At 45.3% G+C, this 23204-nt stretch overlaps 1 pseudogene; it reads left to right on the top strand.

Moving 5' to 3' along the window:
- The first annotated feature begins 15600 nt into the window (after positions 1–15600).
- LOC110550390 (nuclear autoantigenic sperm protein-like) lies at positions 15601–18360 on the top strand (annotated as a pseudogene).
- The last annotated feature ends 4844 nt before the right edge of the window (positions 18361–23204 follow it).

Below are 23204 nucleotides of genomic sequence, written 5' to 3'. Positions count from 1 at the left end.
AGCGACTACTGGGGGCAGGGAGCGGGGGAAGTGTGTGATAGGAGTATGTGGGAGATGAGAGGGTATGAGGAATGAGTAACCAGAAAGCATTATATACTTATATAAAATTGTTAGTGACCTTAATTTAAAAACCACCCAAATTAGTATGAAAATAGAACAACTAGAAATAGGTGTGTCAAAATATGGACCTTAAGCTAGAGTTCCAGTTCAGGGGTTGGAAATGAATGCTGTTCTTATGGAGGACCAGAGTTTGCCTTCCGGCACCCATGTCAGCTGGCTGATGGCTGTCTGTGGCTCCTGCTTCAGGAAGATCAGGCTCCTCCAGTCTCCCTGAACACCTGCACCCACATTCACATACACACAACTAAAAATAAACATTAAAAAAAGTGTGCAAGGCCTCAGCCCTACACAAAGCACCATAGGCAACTAAGGAATGCTGACAGCCGGAGAAATAGTCTTCCCCAGGGAAGAGAGCAACATCAATTGGTTACCCAACACCAAACAGCCATCCCTGAAAATGTACATTATACAGACTGAGCATGTTGTACCTATGTATTTAGGAATGCCTATGTATATACATATATATATGTATATACATGTATACATGTAACAACAGTTAGTGGGGGGCATAAAGTGAAAGGGAGCAAGGAAGGCTATATGGGACTTTCTACATGGAGGAAAGGAAAGGGGGAAATGATATTACGTTAATCTCAAAGAACAAATGAAAATTTAAAAAATTAAAATCGAGACTGAATATCTTTTCTGTTGCCGCTGCATAGCGCTCCGAAAGAGCTACTTAAGGGATAAGGTGCTGCTGTCAGCTCTCTAAGTCACAAGTGACAGCCCACCATACTATGGGCAGCTACAGGGCAGACAGCACATCTCCAGGCAAGAGACAGCAAGTGCTAACGGAACGCAGGCTGGTGCCAGGTTTGCTCTCCCCCTGGGCAGGAATGCCAGGCTTGGGGAGCAGACCTTCACAGATGTCAAGATGTTCCCCTATAGACACGCCCACGGGCCAGCCTCTTCTAGGCAGCGCCTCGCTGACACCTCCTTGCCTGAGTGAGTCTGGATTGTTGACAGCGCTGGCCGTAGCCATGTGCATGATCTTTTCACTGAAAAGGGCATTGCCAGGAGAGGCAGTCATTTTCGTGGATTAGAAAAAGCAACATTCTCCCCAACTGGTTTGTGGGTGAAAGCCATTCCTAAGTAAAAGTCCAGCATGGTCTATCCTCACAGAAACTGATTCTGAAATATACACGGAAATGCAAAAATGCTAAGCTGACAGAATCTTAGCTTATAAGAAGAAAGCGGGAAGCTTTGGTCCCTCACACTGTCAGCCTTAGGTAGACAGCTCTTTAGAGGTACATACCTTGTAGGTAGCACACATGGGTTGTGTGCGCCATTGGTGTCACTTTTTAAGTTGATAAACTTCTGCTTGCGTTTTAAATTCCTGTTTTTTTAAATTTCTATTCTTTACTCCTCCTTCCTTCTATTTTTTTCTCCTTGCTGCCATCGTGGGAACATTTGATATTCTTTGTCTTTTTGAAGTTAGTGTCTTGGATTTTAATTCTAGAAGTGACTATTGTTATTTTAATGAATTTGTTTATTGAGTCCATGCATGCAGTACCTGGTGCGGCCAGAAGAGGGCAGAAGATCCCCTGCCATGGGTGCTGGGAATGGCGCTCCAGTCCTCTGAAGATCAACTTGTGCTCTTAACCACTGAACTGTCCCTACCGTCCCTATACTGATGTTTTACTGTGGACTTAAGAGCTGGTCTTGCAAAGTTTGTTGGCTTCTTTTGTATCACCAATGGCCCATCTCACCCAACCTTGACAAACAATCCGCACATACCCACCAATGTCAGTCCCCTCTCTCCCTGTTCTCTTCTCGTTTACAGTTAACCTGGCATCCCATACACTTTTACTGGATCTGCATCATGAGGCTGGGGATCAAATATTTTTGTAAATTCTCGATATATATATATTTGAGAATAAAGTAGTTCTTTGTAGGTTTGTGTGTGGTTTCGTGCTCTGCATCCTCCCTCAGGGCGAGCAGGTACACACAGGGCTGGGAAAATAATAAAGCGGACCCGGTGAGTCCGCAGGATCCCCGTCTGGAAGGAAGTGCAGGGGTGGGGTGGGGGAGGGTGTTCCTTCTCTGAGGTTTTCAATATTATAGCTCTTTGGGGTTATAGCATCCCGGTTCCGGCTTCTCTTCTAAGCGTCCAGACAGCAGAGCGTGCACGCACCAGGTGAAGGAACAAAGTGTAGCCAGGCAGGCGAGTCCCAGGTCCCAGCCCAGCCAAGTGTTCCAGCTTTCTAACTCCAAGCTCTCCCAGTGATACAGCATACTCTTCGGCGATATTTGGTGAAGCAGCTTGTGTGCTTTATTTGGGTGAACAAGGGCTGCATGAACGTTGTGGGGAGTGCGAAGGGGCTTTCCGGGTGGGTTCATTGGCTGGGGCTGAGATGGTGGAGACCCTTTATTTGCATGGAGAGGAATTCCAGGTGCGAGGTTACAGGACTACCGCGAGAACTGAGGCGGTAGGGGCTGAGACTATCCAGACTAGGGGAGCAGAGGCACGTGGCGCGGAGCAGGAGGGAGCGATCCTTACCCCTGCCGGCCTCAAGACTGAGATTTTTCAGGATTTGGACACGTCTCCACCTTGCTCTAGCCCCATACCAATGTCCCCGATGGCACGGCCCCGTGCCCCACGTTTGTGAGTGTGAACGTGTGGGTTGGGTGCATACCAGTGCGCATGCACAGAGCCAGAAGCGGCCACCAAGTGTTCTTTACCTCTCCCTGCCTTATTCCCGGAGGCTAGGTCACTCACTGAAGCTGGTACTAGGTTGACAGCAAGTTCCCATGATCCTTCGGTAGTGCTAGGATCGCGGACATACACATAGCCATGGCTGACCGTTTACGTGGATGCTGGGGATTTGAACTTGTGTCTTTATGCTTGCTCAATGAGTAATTTTTTTCCCTAGCCCAATTCTTTACATTTTGACATTCATCTGCCTACTAGTTTTGTCTGTGACCTTCAGCATTTCCAAGCACCAGCTTTTGATTTATGTCTGTTATTCACAGCCCATCTCTGTGTCATTCTTGCTGGTGATTTAAATTTTAAAAAATAGTGTGAGTCTTTACAACACAAAGACAAAGTGGGTGACAATTGTTTGGGCACATCTGCTGAGTGAAAGTTGAATAAAATAAGATGCTGTGATAGAGCAAATGTGTCTGATGACAGACAGAGCAAGTAGCAAAGTAAGTGAGAAAGCTGCTCAGACATCTTTTGGAATAAAAGCACAGATATGTTGAATAAATATGCAAAAGGATGAGAAGGATGGCCTGGATCCGGATGGAAATGTAGCGGATGAGGCACCCTGCCTTCAGCAAGCATGGGGCAGGGCTCCCTGTGCTGGAATGAGAGTGGGTGCCAGCTGCCAGCCCAGGAGTCGACCCTGCAGAAACAGCACAGTGCTGGCATCATAGAAGTGCGACCACCTGGTATGGCACCGCTTCTGCAAGTGAAATGAGAAAATGTGAAGGTGCTGAGAGCTGGAAGACAGACACATTCACCCAGGCAAAGGAATTCCACAGACTCCCTTTAAAAAGGTGGCACTGTAAAAAATGGAGCCAACTCCAACTCCAGCATGGATGGGAGAGAGGATCCGGAGGCCTCATCGCTAGCGATGGAGCTGTCAGCAGTTGATAGCCGCTGGGGGTGGTGACTCTGAGGGGGTATGGCCACTGCTAGGTTGCCCGTGCCCCAGTGGATGACCTCATACCCATTTGCATACAGGTGACACCAGCTGGACTCAGTGGGTTATTAAAAGTAATAAAAGAGAGCATGGAGTTGGGAGGAGGAACCATTAAAAAGGGAGCTGAGAGGTGGGTATGATCAAAATATATTGTATACACGTATGAAATTTTCAAAGAATAAATGAGAATTTTTAAAAAGTGTTGCTAGGCTAGGGATTGATTCCAACAATTCCCAAACAGCATGGAACAACCAGTGTTGCATGATTCCATTTAGCCAGGGAAAGAAATGCACACACACAGGCATATATGCACCCCCTATAAAATAATTGACATTTTAATTTCATGAGGCTGATACAAGAAGCTGCCACAAATTTACTGATTTGACAACATGTAAATTTGTCATCTGACAGTTCTGGAGGGTGGAAGCTCCAAGTCAGCTTCTTCTACTCACATCTAGAGGCCTGTGAGGCTGAGAGAGAATCCCGTTCCTGTTTCTCGGCTTTTAGTGTGTAAACATTCCAAGCAAGCGACTGTGGCTCGCAGCCCCTCTGGTTTCCTCAAAAGGCTCCCCTCCATCTTCTGCTGCTTCTATCAGCTTTTCCAGTGCTGTGGGTGCAGGCCCAGAGCAGTCTCCTGGGGTTTCCCAGCAACAATGCAGACAGCTCTTGTTGGCTCCTCAGAAGCAGGAAAATGAGAAGAAGCTGAACCTCATTGAGTCTGTGGTGTGTGCGAGTGAACATGTGTGCAGCTGTGTACACATGAACCTGTGAGGTGTGTGCAGACAGGAGAATGTATGACTGTCAGCACAGGTGTGTGTGTCTGTTTGGCCACTGGAGTTGTGTCTCCAGAGAAGGAAATAATTTTCTTTAAGACACATCAGAGTTTTTGGAAAATTAAGTCAGAAGTGATGCGGGAGATGTGATTAGATGCTTGGTCCTAACAATAAGCAGCTGTCCACTGAGACTCTACCAGTCCATGTCCCTCATCCTTCATGACTCTGGAGAGAGCATCCCCAATTCACAGACACCAAGAGTGACTGAAGATGGGAGCTAAGGTCTCTTCCCACTGTGTCAGCTTTGGACACGCTGAAGCTAAAGCCAATCTCTGCTCCGTTTGGCCCCATGTAGGCTGTCTGCTGTTTCTCAGCTCTGGGTCCAGCCCTGCCACTGTCACAAAGCCATCCCCAGGGTTGGCCAGACAGTGTTTAAGTGAAGTCTCATCTGAGGTGATGGGCACTTAAATTTAAATAGACACGCCCTGAGCCATCTAATTTCAGGAATCTATTTTAAAACAAATTCACATACAGCTTGGATTCTTTTGAACCTAGTTTGCTGGAATTCTTGGTAGAATTAGGAATGCTCTTGTATTTGTTCTTTTAATTTTTAATTTTTATTTTTGAGATTATAATATAATTACAACAGTTCTCCCTTCCTTTCCTCCCACCAAGTCCTCCCATATACCCACTCCTTCAAATGTATGGCCTCTGTTTTCCATGGCACTGTTACTGATGCATATTTGTGTGTGTGTGTGTGCATTATATATGTATATTCCTAAATATAACCTGCTTGGTTCTTATAATATTATTTGTATGTATGTTTTTAGAGTGACTTTCCTCAGTTGCCTATGGTTCTTTGGTCTTTGACCTAGCACTGCCAAAGTCCTGGTGCTGTCGATGATGTTAAAACCCTCCTGCAGACTGGAGAAGGCCCTGCTTTTCTGAATGATTCTGGGCAACCAACTGCATGGAGCAATTTATAGCTTTTAATTTGGATTCTCCAAAAGGAAGAGGAGGAGGAGGAGGAGGAGGAGGAGGAGGAGGAGACAGTGGCAGCTACTGTCCTAGAAGAAATACGACTCTGTGCTGGCACAAATGTTGGCTGACCTTGAGTCATCTTCTTGGATGCCACGGGCCAGAGCAGGGCTGTCGGTACAGGGCAGCCTGGGAAGGTTTGGGTAGTCATGAAATGTTTGCGTCTGCATAGGGTGGTCCTGCTGCTTTTTGTCACCCTGTAGCCACTATCTTCCTGCACACTCAAATTTAAGCTGCCCTATTGCTTTACGCACTAAAAGTACTCAGTTATCTTTAACCCAACTCCAACAAGCCAGAAGCCTAGGAAAGGGAGGCGAGAGGGACAGCAGCCGGGGTTTCAGGCTGGTGATCTTGCTCCTCCCGGGTCCTCCCTGCTTGGACTTTGTGCAGCATTCGTCTGTTTCCCAGCTGGCCCCCATGTGTCAGGAACCTTCCGCAGAGCAGGCATGGGGGCTCCTCTTTCCCGGGGGCTAGGAAGACAGAAGTCCTCACAAAAAAAAAAAAAAAAAAAATGGAGGCACACATGCCATGAGCATCTACAGCTTACCTGTGCCCCAGAGGCCACCTGAACTCTTTCCGCACCCAAGAGGTAATTACATGCTCAGTTAATGAAGTGAGGAGCATCAGTCCAGGAAGAGAAGTTTGGGGTATCCGGGGGTCTGAACAGCACACTCAGATCTGGAGTGTTGCCCCGACGTCCTGGGATATCCCCAGTGTACAGCATCATCCCGGTTGTAGATGTAATGACACACTCAGTACCTTTTCCTTTCCCTAGGAAACATTATCCCGGTGTGCTTCAGACTGCTAAGAATCTAGGCCATTATTCAGAGGGTGAGCCTGTGAGAGGTGCTGGCATTCCCCTCCCCTGCCCTCTGCATGTCGTGAACTTGAAACACCTGCTATGGGCCATGTCACGTTCCCCTCTAATGCACAGGTTAAAGCCTTAATTCTCAATGTGAATGTAATTCTCAATGTGACTGTAATTGGAGGTAGGACACTTTGGGGTAATTAGGTTAAATGGGGTTAAGGGGGTCAGTTGAGGGTTCATATGACAGGACAGGAGTACTTTATAACAAGAGAAACAGCAGAGGTCACTGTCTCTGAGCACAGAGAGGCATGTGCAGGCACAGTGAAGAGAAACTTTACAAGGCAAACAGAGCACCGGGAGCCCTTGTTCCATAACCCAGCCCGACTGGTGCCTGACAGATCACTGCAAAACACCCTGGGTACATTGTTGCTTTTGCTTTATTAACTTAGATGCAAGTAAAAGTTCAAAGACACCCACCTGTCCCTTCCCATTGCACCAGCACACCCACCAGTACCAGGAGCAACATGCATTGTCTTCCAGTTGCTGGCTGTGTGTGTTCCAATTACTGTTGTGAGGCATTGAGCAAGAATACCATAGTGAGCCGGTGGCCAGTGGGACCCACTGTGGGATTTAGGCCAATCCTCGTTTTCTATTTCCACAACACAGGCCTCGCTGACCACTCAACAGTGGCACTATTATTTCCAGAGTAGCCTCACTTCAAAGCCATTGCCTAGTTCTCAGAAGGCTGAGCACTCCTCCCCTGTACTGTCCTGTGGAATACATGCTGGTCCCGGGAGAAAGCCTCGCAGAACGCGTGTGTGCCGCTTTTCAAGATCCTTATCTGTGTAACTCCTCAGTGGCAGCTTTCCCCTGGGGCTCTGTGTCTGGCCAGCTCGGTCTCACATTCTCAGATCCTAGCAGCACTCCTGGCACAGAGAGGAGTGCGAGCACTCTCTGAATGAACAAACCAGGGCAGACGGAAGAAAAGAAATGCATTTGGTACGAAGCCGCGTTGAGGCCAGCGATCTATTTGGCCATAAACAGTGTCCATTACCCAAGTTTTGCTTTCTTTCTCGGGCTCCCCAGTGGATGACAATGTGGTAGGACAAGCTGCCAACTATTCAGAATTGTGTCTTGGCCATCCTGTAGCCTTTGGGAGCAACACTTACTGTTTTTTATTTGCTTGCTTATCTCCACCTTTAAGGTAAGCTGAACGCTGTATCTCACCTCCAGTACATGCAAAGCTGATACTGAACTCAGTATGAGTAACCTCTGATACTGAGGGCCAGCATATTTGACATTGGCTGCATGCACAGAGGCAGCCAGATCTCTGTGAGTTCAAGGCCAGCGCTGTCTACCTAAAGAGTTCAAGTCTAGTCAACGACATAGTGAAACCCTGTCTCAAAAACAAAATGTAAACGTAAAACACGCTTTTCTGGGCTCAGAAGGTCAAGGCACTTTGCCACAGGAACCTGATGACATGAGTCCAACCCCCAGATCTTCGGTGGAAGGAGAGAAATGACTTCCAAAAGCTGTCACCTGACTTTGGCAAATGAGATGTCCTGTGACATACATATCATACATACATACGTATATAGTAATAAAATTTAAAGTGGTTTTCTTAGCTGGGTGTGGTGTCACATGCTTGTTTTCCAAGCTGCTTTGGAGGCTGGGGTAGAAAAGTAAATTCTAGGCCAGCCTGGACTTCGTAGCAAGACCCAAGACCCAGTCTCAAAAAAATAAAAAAGCAAAGCTTTTCTTTCCTTATTCTCCTTTCTTTTCCTTCTTCCTTTCTCTCTTTCCCTTTTTAACCTTTACGGGTTGGGTTTAACCATACATTTTGCCACTGCAAATGTATGGAGATCATGGAGGAGTTGGTTCTTTCCTGCTGCCATGTGGGTCCGGGGAAGAGCTCAGGCTGTCAGGCTTGGTGGAGAGTGCCTTTGCCTGCTGAGCAGTCTCACTGGCCTATGGCTAATTTTGAGTAAAGTTACTCTAGTCAGTTACACATTGGTCTTTCTGTGAATATAAGTTCTGAGCTCTTTTGGGTAAGTAGGAGCTCATGTCTGATTCAAATTTATGTTTTTAAATATTTATTTTTACTTTTGTGTGTGATGCTTTGCCAGCATGTGTGACTGCGTGCCATATTCATGCAGTGCCTGCAGAGGCCAGAAGAGGGCGTCAGAACCCCTGAAACTGGAGCTAGAGATAGTATGAGCCCCTATGTGGGTGGGGGGAACTGAATCCTGGATCCTCTGCATACATAACCACTGAGTCATTTCACCAGCTCCTTAGTCAATTTTTACTGTGTATTTAGTTTCTTTGGAAATTGCCATATTATCTTCAGAAGCGGTCAGATAACTTTGACTTCCTAGGAAGGTCTTTCAGCCCTGCATTTGGTTTGTTAGTATTGTGGGGTTTAGGCATTCAAAAGATGGGTCAGGATAGTTTGTGTTTCTGGTTTGCAGTTCCCTGATGATGTAACACCTGGAGGTTTTCATATGCGCGTTGCTCAGTTTTGTATCTTTCTCTTATCGGGCCCTATTGGAGATGTTTCTGATTCAAATCAAAAAGGATTCGTTATTATTACAGGAAAATTGTGTTTCTGGACGGTTTGGACCAGACATTCCTCTAACCCACCTTTCAAAGCTGATAGGAAGAGAGACTTATGCCAAATAAGTCCTTTTTAGGTGCTTTCAAATTAGGCGGCACAATCGGTGCTAAGAACAACAGAGCAATTTATACTCTCCACAGTAGCTGAGTGGGGAAGGGAGTCTCCAAGCCAAATAGAGTGTGGTTTTACAGTGGGGGAGCTACCAGCCACACTCAGCACTAAGAGAGACACTAATTAATTTGAGGTTTTTTTTTTTTCAGTTCTTCCTCCCACATGTATATTTTAGACTAGATTGTCTAGATTTTAGGAAAGGAAATAAAGTATTATCTCACTGATATACACAACTGTTTTTTGTTTGTTTGTTTGTTTGTTTTAGTGTTCTCAAACCAAAGAAGTACAGGAAACACTGTATTTACTAACATGGAAGGACTCACACACATTTTAAGGTCCACACTTTCAGTGAGAATTTGAAAGAGCAAGGCTCAGAACTCACTCCCACTCATGACGGCACAATCGACATGACCACAGTAGAGATGAGCACAGTTGCAAACAGCATGCACAAACCAAGAGCTACAGTGTCCAGCCTGACCACGGCTCAGGTGGTCCCATTCCCTAGATGGACATGAGTGTCTGGTATTGTCTGCTTAAAGGAGCATCTTCAGAAGGAGGCAGTCTTATAAAGCTGTGTGAGCAGAGTCTGGTGGGGTGGGGGCCAGATACAAGATCCTGACTGGTAGTCAGCAGTGCTCAGGCATGAGTGCATCTGTGGGCTCTGTGTCTCCTTGTGCTTGTTCCGACCAAGCTGTGATGTGAATCTCATAAGAAATGATGTGGAGGTGAGATGTCTTATCATTTCTAGATTTGCCTTTGCCTAAAGACCCTTCATCTACCCTCATGGCTTTTCCTTCATCCTGAGCATCACTGAAAGCCTTCACACCCTTTCCTCCACGATACAGGTATAACAGGCTCAGCCATTCTTTATATATGTGTGTGTGTGTGTGTGCGCGCGTGTGTGTGTGTGTGGTTTATTAGGTGGATATGGAGAGAGAGGGGGGAGAACAGGGAGAGCAGAGAGAAAAGAGAGAGAAGGGGCAAGAGAGAGAGAGGGGGAGCCCTGATAGAGAGGAAGGACCGGGAGAGCCAGACCACGTGTTGGGTTGTCCTTTTAAGGGGTGAGATAACCACACCACCTGGCCGGTGACACATGATTACATCATAAGTTGCTAGGCAACCCAGAAGCAGGTTTTGTTCTAAAATCCTAACATTTCATTCCTCCCTTTTTCTATAATTAAAAATGAGGAACTTGGGCTGCTTTTTATGTAAGTTATGCTTTTTATGTAAGGTAAATTAAATAAATTTAGGTTTATTGGAAGTGGCTTTTGGTTGTCATTTAAGGGGTTAAGAGAGAGAAAAATTATAGCAACAAAATGGTCAGATTACATGGTAAAGAGGAGGAAGAGAAGCCTCTGCCCTGGAAAATTTAGGGTAGAGGGTTGTCAGTAGAGAGTTGCCAGCCATGCAAGGCAGCAGGTAGAGACTGAGGAACGCTGGGAGAAGCTGGAGCTGCTTGTCCTGGTCCTGAAGCACACCACTTCAGCCTTTTGTTAATAATAAGTGAATAAGGGGTATAGATTCTCTTCTGACTACTTCCTGCTGACACTAGGGACTCTGCAGGGAGGTCAAAAGGCTGAAATGCTGACCAACTCCATGAAGAACAGGCTGTTTCAATGCTGTCCAGGGTCTGTGAGAACATCCATGGCTGGGAGGGAAAGTGCAGGTCCAGCTTGTTAGAAGTCTGTGAGGTCAGACTCGAACACTTGTGGTAGCTGCTTTGGTGCTGTTGTGGCTATAGGAAACATCTGTGTCTGGCAGGACAATGAAACATATATAGGCAAAAGATTAAGTAGGTTATGGAGAAAATCCTTCAGGTATACATTGAAAACTTTTGGGAGAGCAAACAGAGGTGGAAGGTTTGGATCAATGAGACTTGAACATGGAAACCTCCATTTACCTGGGGGGACCTTTATTTACCCAATCACTGGCAGTAATTAAAAAGGCTTTGCTCAGGATCTGTCATTGAGGTGAGGTTTGGTTACAGAACTGTGTAAACTTAGAAGCCCTAGTGCTAGCAGGCACTAGGTGTAGAAACCTGAAATTCTCCAGAGGACATCCCAGAGGAGAATCTGGAGGAACGGGGGTCTGGGCGTTCCCCATTGGCAACAGCCACTCTTTCTTACGCAGTTTGTTTGTAGATATTGAAGACTCACAATGAAGTAAGATGATTTCAAGAAGGAATGGAACCCAGGGAAGCATGCTGTGAGAGGGACACCCATGGGCAGATTTCCTTTCCCATATGAGCTGCTTAGACCCAGGCTCCAAGAGGCACAGGACACAGACCTGGCACCCGAGAGCTGTAGAGTACAGTGCAGCCTTTGCTCCACTTTCTACCTGGAGCACAAACAATGCCTTCCAGAGGATCTTGCTGCATGAAAGATTCAAATCCCGGGTTCTCGGTGCTCTTTGAACAGCCTCCTTCTCCCCTCTCACCCACCTGGATCATCCTGTGGAAAGTCCTCCCTGATCTCAAGAGAGAGGCATTATCTTCACACCTGGTTCTGCAGGAACAACCTGCCCATTAGTCAACAGGCACTCAGAGAGACTGCTAAATGCTCAGGGGTGTTCATAGCTCTCTGTTTCTATCTCTCTGGTGGCTGTGTAGTCATTTTTCGTACGGCTGTTTTAGGAGGAGCAGGCGCTGAAGGTGTAGCAGGATAACAGTTCATCTGTGTTTTATTCCTCAGAGATGAAGCTCTTCTGAATGAAATATTATCCTCGAATTTCACCAGTCAACAGTGATACAAATAGGACTTTTCATCTCTGTTTTCCCCCAAAGAAAAGTAAAGAATAACATTAAGAAGATAAAACTGGCTGAAGAAATGGCTCAGCGGTTAAGAGCACTCTCTGCTCTTCCAGAGGTCCTGAGTTCAATTCCCAGCAACCACATGGTGGTTTACAACCATCTATACTGGCATCTGTTGTCCTCTTCTGGAATGCAGATGTACATACAGATAGAGCACTTACACATAAAATAAATAAATAAATATTTTAAAAAAACCCTTCTATAGAGGGTGGAGGAAGGGAGGGATTGGGATGGGAGGAGGGAGGGAACCACGGGGGGGGGATACAAAGTGAGTAAAGTGTAATTAATAAAGAAAAAAAATGAAAAAAAAAAAGAGGATAAAACTGGGACAGTTGGCCTGTCTTCCAGGTTTTTAAACTGGTTTGAAGTGGATTGATAGTGCTGATCAGATTGCAGTACTGTAGAGAAGGTTCTAGAAGTTCAGGAAAAGTTTTGTTGACTTTCACAATTTCTTTATCTCTTTCCTACAAGTCAGACTTTGACCTTATTTCAAGCAGGTAGGCCTGGCTAGTTCCAGCCAGCACTGGGGTTAGAATAGACAAGGCAAGGCGTGGTCTCAGAATGGCATGCTCTGGTTCTTTATGAAGCTAGCTATGCTGCCTAGCTTTATTTCAACTTGACATAAGCTAGAGGCTCTAGAGAGGGCGGAGCCTCAGTAAGATCAGACTAGAGCAGTGGTTCACAACCACCCAATACGGCAACCCTTATAAAGTTCCTCATGTTTTCATCCCTACTTCATAACTGTAATTTTGCTCTTGTTATGAATCTTCATGTAAATATCCATGTTTTTCTGATAGTGTTAGGTGTAAAAGAGTCATTCAAACCCACACAAGGGTCGTGACCCACAGGTTGAGAAACACTGTGCTATAGGCAGGCTTGTAGGACCTGATTGTAGGCAGGATTGTAGCCCAGTGTGCATGGTACCATCCCTTGGGGGGGGGTGGGGCTGAGTTCTATAAGAAAGCAGGTTGAGCAAGCCACTAAGCAGTTCTCCTCCATGACCTCTACATCAGCTCCTGTTTCCCAAATTTGTTTGGGTTCCTGTCCTGACATCTTTGAGTGAATAGTGCTGTGGAAATGTAAGCTAAGCCACCCCTCGCTTTCCCAGTCTGTCTAGTTCATGGCGTTTTATCACAGCAATTGTAACACTGACTAGGACACTGCTCTGATGCAGGAATGCTTGTATTGGTGAGGTTTTCTGTCCTTGAGCAATTGTTTGAAAACAAAAGTAGCTACCATAGGCATTATGACTGAGGGCTAACAGAGTTATGAAACCTCAGCATTGGTGGAGCCGTGGCCCTGGGCACAGTTCACCCAAGTCCTCTGCACATGGTCCTTCCCGGTTCCAGGTTTAGAATCCGGTGTGGACTTGCAGCAGGCTCAGCTGATTGTTGGAAGCTCTCTGCTCCTTGATCTCACCTGTGATCAAGGGTCTCTTTTTCTTGATGACAATGACAGCCACTTCACTAAAGGGCCCATCTTCTGGCAAGGTGACAGTAGTCATGACTACCATAATCACATCCCCCTGCCACCTAACATGAAGGCATCACACAGACTGTGATAATAGCGTGTGGAGCTTTGAGGGTCACTGTAGGATCAGCCAGATATGATAACACACCTTTCACATACATGCAGACAAATGTCACCAAAAGAAGAATGACACTCTCACACCATGAAATAATGGAACAAAAGCATCTGTGGCCTTAAAATAGGGAATCAGTGGACCAGGACCACCTGGCAGCAGAGCACGTTTGCTCTAAGCGGGTGATATACAAAGTGTCTGCAGTGTGTTGTTGCGATGCATTCTGTAACAGTCCAAACATCCCAACAACAGGGTATGTACTGAGAACTGTCTAATTTTAGACTCTTTTAAAAACACAGAAATGCTATAGGAATATATATTTGTTTTAATCTCAGGTGTGGGATATGAGGCTGCTTCAGAGTATCCACAGCAGCTGACTGTGATTTGCCTCGCGCTGGCAAGAGCATAATTTTGCCAGCTGGAGACAATTTCTACAAGTGCATGATGCTTGGAATGCTGGGGACTCTTGAGAGGGTAGATAAATGCTAGAATCCTGCTTCCCCTTCTCTTCCCCCTCTTTCCCTTCTTTCCCCTCTTCCCCTCCTCCCCTTTTCCCTCTTTTCCCCCCTCATCCCCCTCTTCCCCCTCTTCCCCCTCTTCCCCCTCTTCCCCCTCTTCCCCCTCTTTCCCCTCTTCCCCCTCTTCCCCCTCTTTCCCCTCTTTCCCCTCTTCCTCCTCTTCCTCCTCCTCTTCCTCTTTTTCCTCTTTCTCCCTCCTCCTCTTCCTCCTCCTGGTCCTCCTCCTCCTCTTCTTCTTCCTCCTCCTGGTCCTCCTCCTCCTCCTCGTCCACCTCCTATTCTTTCTCCTCCTCCTCCTCCTCTTCCTCCTTCTCCTCCATCTCCCTGGTTGCTGGTTGTTGCAGTTGTTTGCTGTTTGTCAAGTAGTCATGAGCAAAGAGGTGAGTAGAAGAAAGTGAATATCCTGATGGCTAAGATCAAACTTGCCCCAAAGAACTCATTGCCTTTTGATTAGCAAAATGTCCAACAATATTGATGCCCCCTTTGCTGTCTTTTTCTCTCCTACCTAATGTCGAGGGTGGGAGTTGGAAGAGAAGAATAAGGGTGGAGAAGGGCAGTAGATTAAGGAACCCACAAAATAGCAAACATCCGGCTACAAGGGCACATCTGCATTGACTGCGTACAACTGCCACAGGACCCCATGCCCTCACTAGGTCAGTCTGCCCTGAGCTATTGCTACCAACACTGCACACCTGTGAGATGGCAGAGCAGATTTGGGCCAGAGCTTGTAATACTCTGCATGCCCTGTCCCTCTGAGGAGACATGTGGGTAGAAACTGAGTGGCAGCAGGCTGGTGCCTCAGCCTCAGATGAGCACATGGTAGGTGCCTGGACACGTGGTGTCTGTGAGTTGTGAATGAAAATTCCTGGAAAGAGGCTGTGCCTGCAGAAGACAGATTACAACTACAGAGCCGTGGAGCTCTTGGAATGCTGCTGGCCCAGAGGCTACTTACCTTATCTTGGGCTCCGTTAGCCCCGGAACAGTCATTCCTATGTCATAACTAGCATCCTGTGATTCATAGATAGAAACCTTTTGAAAACTATTAACTTAGCAGATCATTAGCTTCCACCAACTCAAGAGCTAAGAATATCATCAGATAGTATCTTGGGCTTATAGAAAAGCTCTCCCCATCTTGCTGTAAGCACCTCTGTGATGCTTCCACCAATGTACTTTACGCTTGCCTTGATTTATGACTTTCTCTGTTCTGTAAAACTATAAAACTTTATGAAACTGTTTCCACTGTAGAGGATGGAATTTGGGGTAATTTGATAGAGACCTTTTTGATATTTGGTTTAAGGTATCTAGTTTGTTTTGAAAGCATTTCTGTATAGACATTTTGTTTTGCTTGCTTGCTTTCAGATCTCTAAAGGCATTTTGCATTCTGTTCTCTCTTGAAACTTTGAAGGCACTTTGGTTTTTGTTTTGTCTGTCTTTGAAATGTTTTGATTTATTATCTTGTGGTCTCTGTCTCCAGACACTCCTACTGAAATGCATAATCCTGTTTTCTGCTGCTTTTCCTGTGGCCCTTTGAGCCCTAACTTAGGAGTTCTATGGGCACCTGGTGATAAGACTCCAAAGACAAGATGCAAGGAGGTATTCCCTCCTACCCAAAGTGTGGAGGTGTCAGGGGGAACACCCCACAATGTGCAATGGCCTCACAGGGAAACCTAGCAATTATACCCCATCGAGGTTGTAAGGAGCCATATTGGCCCCCTGGGGGACACATTTGATGAATTGGTCACCCAGTGTCACCAGTCCCCCATCAAATTTCATAAACGTGCAGGATAGTCCCCAGACCAAGGGGGAGGTGGTCCCAGGGTAAAAGCTGAGCAAGTCCATCCCAAAGGCATCACAGAAAAATGACCTCATACACATAGTTCCAAGCTCATGAAAAGAGGAGAGTACACACAAAGAGAAAAGGAGGTGGAGTGGGGTGAGCAACAAAGTTCCAAAAGGGGGAACTTTTGGAGATAAACAGCCATCTGGCACACCAGCCACTTTATGTATTGAAAAGGACTTTTAAGTATAGTAATTAAAATTCTAAATTAGTTACAGAGTCTTCTTTGCACAGGATAAAGGAAAGCAGATGATTTCAATAAATGAAAGACTCCATTTCTATGAGGATCCAGACTGTGTCCAGGTACTTCTAGCTCACTCCTACACTAGGAAACTCAAGAGGTGAACTTTCCGTTCATGCAGACTTCAAAAATGCTGAGTGAGGCTCACCTTCACACCACTGATAACAGAGTACACAGAACAACTAAACATTTCACTCACTTGTTTCTTTTTATTTGCTTTTTGTTTTGTTTTGTTTTGTTTTGTTTTGTTTTTGAGACAGAGTTTCTCTGAGTAGCCCTGGTTGTCCTGGAACTTGCTGTGTAGTCCAGGGTGGTCTTGAACTCAGAGAGAACTACACCTGCCTTTTATTACCAAGTGCTGGGATTAAAGGGGTGTGTTACCACACCTGGCACTTTGTTTCTTAAATACTTTGGATTAGATTTACAAAAATTGTTTATGACATTTAGTGTTCTACCTTGTATATTTCTAAGTGATAAAATAATACTACTCTTAGTTTTAATAAACTTATAATCAAATATATTATGTCCTTTATTTGTATGTTTTTAATAACTGTTTGCTTACTGTAAACCTGTATGCTAAGGAAAACTAGTTTTATGTTAAAGGATTCAAGTTTTCCCTTAATGTGTGTGTGTGTGTGTGTGTGTGTGTGTGTTCTCATTATTCCGTGTAATTTGGATAGGACAGGAAAATCTAGTCTTTACATTATACCTTTAACTCCATTTACTCTAGAGATAAAGATGTGAGTTAACTCTTATCCAAATTATACAAAATCTCTAATAACAACATTCATGATGTTTATGTCTTAAGTACTGATATTTCTTGACTAACTTAATTCTATGATGTCCTATAATGTTTTGGGGTGGTATTAAAACATTAAACACTATTTGTATTTTGCTTATAAGAAAAAAAAAAAAGACAAAGCCATGGTAACTCCTTCCAGAGTCCCATTTTAACCACTTAGATATCATGGAGTACATGATATCATGGATATAGAGATAGTTCATGGACTATAGATGCAGGGCAAGCACACATAGAAACAATCTAGTTTTTTAAATGTAAAATTGGGAATCTGCCATTTTCTGTACCTGAAACTGAAGATGCTTCTGCTCCTACCTCTGCAGATAAAATGGAGAGTCTGAATGTGGAGGGTGAAGCTAAAAAACTACTGGGATTAGGACAGAAACATCTGGTGATGGGGGACATTCCATTGGCTGTTAATGCATTCCAGGAAGCAGCTAGTCTTTTAGGCAAGAAGTATGGAGAAACAGCTAATGAGGGTAGAGAAGCCGCCTTTTTTTTTTTTTTTTTAATGGGAAGTCACTTTTGGAGTTGGCCAGAAACTGAAAGCTCAGGGGAAGAAGACAAAGAAAAGGACAAAGCTGAGGAAACACCAGGTGAATCCATTCTTGAAGACCAGTCTCCTCAAGAAAATGAAGAGGAGGAGACTGGGAACTTAGAGCTTGCCTATGATTTACTGGATTCAGCCAAGATCATTTTTAAAAGGCAAGAATCAAAAGAAGCCCGGCTTTATGCTGCACAAGCCCATCTGAAACTTGAAGTTAGTGTCGAATCTGAGAATTATATCCAAGCTGTGGAGGAGGAGTTCCAGGCTTGCCTGAGCCTGCAAGAACAATATTTGGAAGCTCATGACTGTCTCCTTGCAGACACTCACTATTGGTTGGGTTTAGCCTATGGTTACAACTCTCAGTATAATGAGGCAGTGGCACAGTTTGGCAAATGTGTTGAGGTCATTGAGAAGAGAACGGCTGTACCAAATGAGCAGATGAAAGAGGCTGAAGGCTCATTTACTGAATATGAGAAAGCAATTGAGGAGCTGAAAGAGCTGCTACCTGAAATTAGAGAGAAGATAGAAGATGCAAAGGGATCTCAGTGTAGTGGGAATGCAGCTGAACTGCCCTGAACTACTCTGCCGGAGAGCGCTACTTGAAGCTTCCCTCCTAATAGACCAGGCTCCTCAGCCTCCATGATGTAGAAAGACAACATGGTGCTTTCTCATCAAATTGTGTGACTGATAGTTCCCATCTTCTCAGAAAGAAGAGAAAACAAGAGGAAGAGAGTCCCCAGAATGATGATGTAAAGAAAGCCAAACAAGAGCAGAGGTTAATGGAGGCAGCGGGGATGCTGTCCCAGTGGAAATGAAGTTTCAGAAAACATGGAAGCTGAGGCTGAGACTCGGGTTGAAGGCCAGGCAACACAGAGGGGCAGTGGAGTCTGCAGCTACTGTTGACAGCACTGCACGTTAAGGGGGAGCAGAACCTTCCTCCTGAGGGAAAGTGGTTTTGTACATAATGTATTTTTTTCACTTTTGGGGATTCTTTTTCTTTTATAACTCCAAATAAATATTGTAGACAACCAAAAAATAAATAGATGTAAAATTGGTTATTTACAATACATATTTTTTTTCATCTGTCACTCTCACTCCATTAGGCCAAACTGTGTTCTTGATTATTTAATTTAGGTTGAATAATTCTACTGTCTGTCACCTGAAATGTTATTTATGTCAGACATAAAGGACAAAAGAAAAACAGTCAGATACTAGTCACTATGGCTAATAGCTTTGTTAAGACTCAGTTTTTCCTGATTTCTTTCCTTCCTTCTGTTTTGTTGAGATAGGGTCTCAATGTAGCCCTTGTTGTTTATCCTGTAGCCCGCTATTTAGGGCAGGCAGGCTAGCCTCAGACTCACAGAAATCCATCCATCCCCACTTCTCAGGTTTCTTTCTTTTTATTTTTTAATAGTTACAGTATTTCTTTTTAAAAATAATTTATTTTATTTCATGTGCATTAGTGTGAAGGTGTCAGGTCCTTAGGAATTGAGGTTGCAGACAGTTGTGAGCTGCCATGTGGGTGCTGGGAATTAAACCCGGGTCCTTTAGAAGAGCAGACAGTACTGTTAACCACCGAGCCATCTCTCCAGCCCCCAGGTTTCTTTCTTCTTAACAGCTCTCACCAGCTATTCCTCTCTCCTGGAGAATGCCATCCTGCCAACTGCTCAACTCCAGCTGCCTCCGATTAAAAGAACGAGCTTCCTGGATATAAAGGCCCTTACAATACTTAGTAAACAATGCACGACCTCTGCATGCACAATGTGATCATTGGCCAGCGGGGAACCAAGTTTTGAATGAGAGATGGATTGACTGATAAAACTATAATAATGTGCAAAGGTTGGAATATTGTAGGTCCTAAGGCTAATTACCTTATCGTGGGCTAGCCACAGCCCCACAACAGTCATTCCTTGCCAACCTCTGTGTCAGAACTAATATCCTATGACTGAGAAATAAAACCCTTTTGAAATCTATTAACTTAGCAGACCACTAGCTTTGACCAATTCAAAAGCAGCTTTCCCATCTGCCTTTAACCACCTCTCTGGTACCTTAAACCTGCTTTTCCTCTTTCTTTCTTTCTTTCTTTCTTTCTTTCTTTCTTTCTTTCTTTCTTTCTTTCTTTCTTCCTTTCTTCCTTTCTTCCTTTCTTCCTTTCTTCCTTTCTTCCTTTCTTCCTTTCTTCCTTTCTTTTCTTCCCTTCTTTTCTTTCTTTTGTTTTGAGATAGCATTTCTCTGTGTAGCCTTGGCTGCCTTGGACTCTGGATTCTCTTTGTAGACCAGGCTAGCCTCAAACTCAGAGATCTGCCTGCCTTTGCCTCCCAAGTGCTGGGATTAAAAATGTGTGCCACCAAGCCCAGCTTAAACTTTCCTTTTTATAACTTTCTTTGTTCTGTAACACTGTAAAACTTAATGAAGCTACTTCCATGTTGGGACATGGAATTTGGGCTAACCCAGATCTGTGTTCCTGAGCTATGATCACTCAAAATGGCTCCAGAATAAACTGTCTTATGCCCTTTAGGATAAGAGCTGGGTTTTTGTCTGTTTGTTTTTGCATTGACAGAATGACACAGGTCTGTGCTGTCCCTGAGAGGCAGTGTCCAGTCATCAGAGGGCTTAGCCAGGTATAGCAATTGAAGCTTTGCTAAATGGCAGATGAAGAGAGTGCCAACTTGTCTGTGGTAAGTTCTCAAGGGAACACCAGGCACTGCACACAGTCTGAACATCTCCAGGGCAGCAAGTGTGAGTTTATCTTGAGAACATCTATCTTGGTTGCATCAGAGCTGATGTCAGTCCCTCCCTGGCCCTGGTTATTCTGTGTTACACTGAGGCCTCTGCTGAGGCTAACGCTGTTTTACAGTTTCACTCTGTAACACAGGATGGCTTGGAGCTTAGCCAGTAGCCCAGGCTAGCTGAAGCTTCAGATCCTTCTGCCTCAGCTTCCACCTGTAGGATTACAGGGAGGAGTCACTATGCCTGGGTAAGTTTTATTTCCTTCCCTGTTCTTAGTTTCGCAGGGCTGGGGTTGAACCCAGAGCTTGGTACTATGTGTGCCAGGCCCTCTTCCTATCATTCAACTATATCCCAACCCTTTACTTGGACTTCTGAAACTACTGGGTTTCATTACTGTAGGAACCAGAGTGTTGCAAAGGTTCTTTTAGAGACACTAGTTTTCTCAGGCTCTGAGACTGCAGTTTTTCCAGCACAGTTTGCAAACAGGTGTTGAATAGGTGTGGCCAGCAGGAGAATCTTCCGCCTTCCAGGCTGGCCAGGGCACAGGGAGGTACCTGCTGCTGACAGTGTCCCCAGAGGAGGTGCCTATCCCACTTCAGTCCCTGTGTCAGGTCTCTGCTCTTCTCTATCTTGTCAAGGGTGTCTTTCGGTAAGGAAAGGAAGTCTGAGATGAAGCCAGAGGGGCAATGTCCCAGAAACCCCTGAACTAAAAGTACCCAGCAGGAGAGTTTGTGATACTCTTTCAGCTTCTTTGTCTCTTGATTGTCACTTCATCTGATCAGGGTCTGTCTATGGTGACACGTACTTGGTACTTGGTACTTGGTGAGTGCTCATTCACTGTGGGACAGACAAACACATGCATGGTGAATGCTCACTCACTCACTGTAGGGCAAGCAGATGTTTGTGGCACTAGCCATGGAGAGCCTTATGCTAAGGAGACTGATGTAGGTTGTAAACTGTCTCGCTGGTTTGAGGTTGACCAAGATTCCTGACGCCTGTGGCCTTCCTGCAACGGGTGACAGATGCAGGTGCATGGCAGGGAGAAATGGGCAGCTCCTTGTGAGTGTTGCAGAGAAGAGCCTGAGGTCTGCACCAAGGCTCTCTGAAGACTGGCCTGGATGGGAGGTGCTGTTAGTGAGCTGTGGGAAGGTAGCCTCTGAAGCCTCTGTCAGAAAGCTGGCTGGTCATGAGCAGATTAAGCTACAGGGAGGGGCTTAGTGCTGGTCTCTCTTTTAACAGGTCTGACAAGAAATGAAGATCTTCTAAAGAGACATTTTGGGTCTGTCAATCTGACTATCCAACTATTAAAACAAAGGACCACAAAGAAAAAGAAATCCTGCCCCACCACAAACTCTCATTCTAGGAGAAGGAAAAAGTGTCAACCACAGGAAGGACTTGCTTCCCAAAAAAGGATTTCACAGGATTTTAAAAAATCTATTTATTTGTCATACGTGGGTATTTGTCATTCTGTGTCCCACACGCAGGCAGTGCCAGAAGAGGCCAGAAAAGAGTGCTGGATCTCCTGGACCGGGTGTTAGACTGTTGTTAGGTTCAGTATGGAAGCTAAGAGCTGAACCGGGGTCCTTTGAAAGCAACTCAGTGTTCTTAACTGCTAAGTCATCTCTCCAGCGCCTTAGGCATCGCAGTTCTGACAGCTTATCAGGCCGCCTAGGAGATGACTGAAACCCAGATAATAGTGGGACAGTGGAGAGCAGGGTCACAGGTGACTGGGACGGCCATTTTAGTTCTTTATTTAAACTTTGCTTTCAGGACCCCAAAGATGGACTTTGCGGGGATTTCACTGGATCTCTGTCCCTTTTCCCAGTGTGGCCATACTTGGTGAATCTTTTTCTGCTTTCCACTTCTAATTTGGCCTTAAAATTGTCTTATTGAGGATGGGTGGCCAGACCCAACCCAGGGCACCAGTTCTGTACCCAGCTGAAGAACAATGAAGAGGCCCAATCTCAAATGAGATGGAAGGTAAAACTGACTGCTCACTCCTTGACCTCCGAAAGAACACTGAGGCCTGTGCTTTGCCACAGAAATGCTTATAACTACAGACGCACAAAGACAAGCAACTTAAAGTATTCTTGAAATTTCATAATTCTTTGCACAAAGTATTATTCAGCTCATTTGAAACATAGGTCCATTGTCCACTGTGTTAGTGACAAGTGTCCCAGAGTCCACGTCCCTCAGATGACCCACAGTGGATGCTCAGTCTCTTGAAGCCTCATCTCTAAAGTGACATTTCCTCTTGATCTCATGTCACTTGCTCTCCAGAATCATCCTCTTCCTGATGCACAAGGTGAGCTTGTGTCACAGCTCATTAAAAAAAAAAAAAAAAAAAGGCAGAGCGGGGCGTGATGGAGCATGTCTTTAATCCCAACACTCAGGAGGCAAAGGCAGGTGTATCTCTGTGAGTTTGAGGCCAGCCTGGTCTACAAAATGAGACTAGGAAAGCCAGGACTACATGGAGAAACCCTATCTTGAAAACCCAAAAGGAAAAAACAAAAACAAAGCAGAGCAGAAGTGATTTGGGGGGACCATCAACCCTTACCCAGGCTATCCCGAATTGTGAGGTAGAAGGTACCTATCCATTACAGACCATGGTCCCCCAAAACCAACATGTCAAATATTTTCCAGACAAGGCCTCATGCTGTAGTCCAGGTTAGTATGGGACCCACTATGTAGCTCAGGCTGGCCTCTAACTCAGAGAGATCCTTCTTCCTCAGCCTTCCTCATAGCAGCCTGGGGGGGGGGCTTTGCTCCTAGGATGGTAGCCTAGTTGCTCTTGTGTGTGTGTTCCCTTAAAACTAGTATGCAGCTGATTTCTGGGCTTTAAGTTTGTCAGGGGCAGGAAAGTATGTGACAGGACAGGAGAGCTTTACTGGGCTACTCTGCAGGACAGGACCCCCGATGTCACAGAGCACATACTTCTAGGTGTCTGCTCACCCACTGCCTCATCCTACAGTGCTGAAGGGTCATGCTTCTCCCCCCGCAGTCCTTTTACAGAATTTACCCTGGGCAGGATGT

The sequence above is a fragment of the Meriones unguiculatus genome, chromosome 3 (genome assembly GCF_030254825.1).
Source record: "Meriones unguiculatus strain TT.TT164.6M chromosome 3, Bangor_MerUng_6.1, whole genome shotgun sequence".
In the NCBI taxonomy this organism is placed as follows: domain Eukaryota; kingdom Metazoa; phylum Chordata; class Mammalia; order Rodentia; family Muridae; genus Meriones; species Meriones unguiculatus.
This window is presented reverse-complemented; position numbering and strand designations above follow the sequence as displayed.